Below are 2,360 nucleotides of genomic sequence, written 5' to 3'. Positions count from 1 at the left end.
TATATATATATATATATATATATAATCTTTGTTTTGTTTTTATATGTATTTTTATTGATTTTTTACAGAGAGGAGGAGAGAGGGATAGAGAGCTAGAAACACTGATGAGAGCGAAACATTGACCAGCTGCCTCTTGCACACCCCCTACCGGGGATGTGCCTGCAACCAATGTACATGCCCTTGACCGAAATCGAACTTGGGACCTTTCAGTCCGCAGGCTAATGTTCTATCCACTGAGCCAAACCGGTTTCAGCTTACTGAAGAATCTTTTTTATTTTATTATTTTTTTATTTTTTTTTCTTCTTTTTTTTCTTCCCCCCATGTATAGGGTGTCATGTCACAGGAAGGTCAGAGTGTTCTGCCCCCGTGAAGAGTACCCCACGTTCCTATTGGATGTGTGTAAACAGAGGAGCCATTCTCGGGCTCCCTGCTCTGATCACACCCCTGAAGAATCTTGATGGGTCTTTTGGGAGTGACCTCTGTGCAAGGAAAAGAGCCTCTAAATACCAAACTTGAAGCACCTTTCTCTTCTTCTTCCTCTCCTCCTCCAAAAAAACAAAAAACAAAAACAGAGGACGAAGCCGGTCACCTACAAGCCGAGGAGAGAGGCCCTGACAGCCACGGAAGGAACCCGCCCCGCCAACACCGTGATTGTGGACCTCCCGCCTCCGGAACTCTGAGGCAATACATTTCTGTTGTTTCAGCCGCTCAGGTTATGGTATGTTGTTATGACAGCCCTGAGAAGCCAATATACGCGAATATTAATAAATCCTACCAGTCAGAGTCACTGTCTGTGATGCCCCCAGCCTTTGGCAGCGCTTATACAACAGAAAAACCTCCCAGGAGCAAGAGAACAGAGCAGATCAAGAGAATAGAGCAGATCATCTTTCCAGCGTGCTCCCAACCTTGATCCTTGGCTCAGCTATGTTTCTTGCATCGGCCGGCAGGGGTGGGTGGCATGATCCATTTGACTGTGACTTGAGTCTGTTTTACACCCAGGAGTCTGGCCTGTGAGGCGCTCACTGAGAGTGCGGAGAGGGTGGGAGGGAGGGAGGGAGGACACACCCCTGGCCTCTCTGACGCGGGCCTCTCCACGCCGTGAGCTGGGCTGTCGGTCGATGGCAGTGAGGTTGGCACTGTCCCCGAGAGTTCACAGCCAAGTCCGGTTCTGGGGGACAGAAGCCAAGCGTATCTGAGGCGACTCGACTGGCTAGAGAGGTTTGGGCGCGAGAGGCCCTTTTCCTGCTGCTTCGTTCACTTTGCTGCCGAGGACAAATGCGATCAGACTTCCACGTCTGCGTCTCCATTAGCTGCCCAGTTAATGCAGCCTTGACAAATCGGAACGAAGCCCTTATGAATAATAATAATAATAATAAAAGATCAACCCAGCATAGAAAATCATAAAGCAGAGAAAAGAACATTTAGAGGAGCAGATCTAATGCCTCATCCTTAATTAGGCTGCCTGCATCCCAGGCCACATCAGCCTTAATGGGGAGATGTATTGGCCTCGGAATTATGCAAATCAAATAAGTGCTTGAAGTGCAGGCAGAGGGATTTCCTGCATTAGCTTGTGTGGGTGAGGCAGGCCTGCGCCCGGAGGTGCTCGCTGGGCCCTGTGCCCTGTGCCATGTGCCACTCGCTGCCGTCCCCTCAGCCCTGGGGGCTTCAGAGAAGACACTGTGGAGTGACAGTGCCTCCCACTGCCAGCAATCTCTGCCATTGTCCCGGGGAAGCGTTCGGACAGCCCAGCATCTCTGCTCCTTCACCAGCTGTGAGCGTGGCAGGGTGTCGCTGGCCCCTCACAGCTGCTGCCCCGGTCCGGCCTCCCCACGGCTGCCTCTGTCTCTCCTGGAAGCATGTGGAGCTTCAAGAGCTCGTCTACTTCAACACTGAGTTACCCTCTTTTCATTTTATTATTTTTAAAAAAGATGTTTCTATTGAGTTCAGAGAGGAATGATGAGAGAGAATCACTGATTGGCTGCCTCCTGCAGGCCCCCTACTGGGCTCATAGGTCGCCGACGGAGCCACAGGTTCCCCAATCCCTTAATGCAGGGGTCGGCAAACTCATTAGTCAGCAGAGCCAAATATCGACAGGACAACGATCGACATTTATTTGGAGAGCCGAAAACCGACTTCTGCTCACGGGCCATGAAGTTTCAATTGCACTGTGCGTGTGTGCACGCCCACACGTGGTATTTTGTTGAAGAGCCACACTCCAGGGTACAAAGAGCCGCTATGTGGCTCTTGAGCTGCAATTTGCCGCTGTGAATGAGGTGTGAGAATTCCAGGAGCCTGTACACAGCCCCTGGCACCGCCCTGTCCCTGTCCCTGTCCCTGTCCCTGTCCCAGCACAAATGGCA

General features: G+C 51.2%; 1 non-coding gene across 1 annotated transcript; it reads right to left on the bottom strand.

The window, feature by feature from the left end:
• Positions 1-320: 320 nt before the first annotated feature.
• LOC118727525 lies at positions 321-445 on the bottom strand. The gene has a single exon (XR_004990605.1). It is a non-coding gene; the product is annotated as a small nucleolar RNA SNORA11 (small nucleolar RNA).
• Positions 446-2,360: the final 1,915 nt, after the last annotated feature.

The sequence above is a fragment of the Pipistrellus kuhlii genome, unplaced genomic scaffold, assembly GCF_014108245.1.
Source record: "Pipistrellus kuhlii isolate mPipKuh1 unplaced genomic scaffold, mPipKuh1.p scaffold_m20_p_24, whole genome shotgun sequence".
In the NCBI taxonomy this organism is placed as follows: Eukaryota; Metazoa; Chordata; class Mammalia; order Chiroptera; family Vespertilionidae; genus Pipistrellus; species Pipistrellus kuhlii.
Note: the sequence above shows the minus strand (reverse complement) of the source record. Positions and strands in the feature narration are given on the sequence as shown.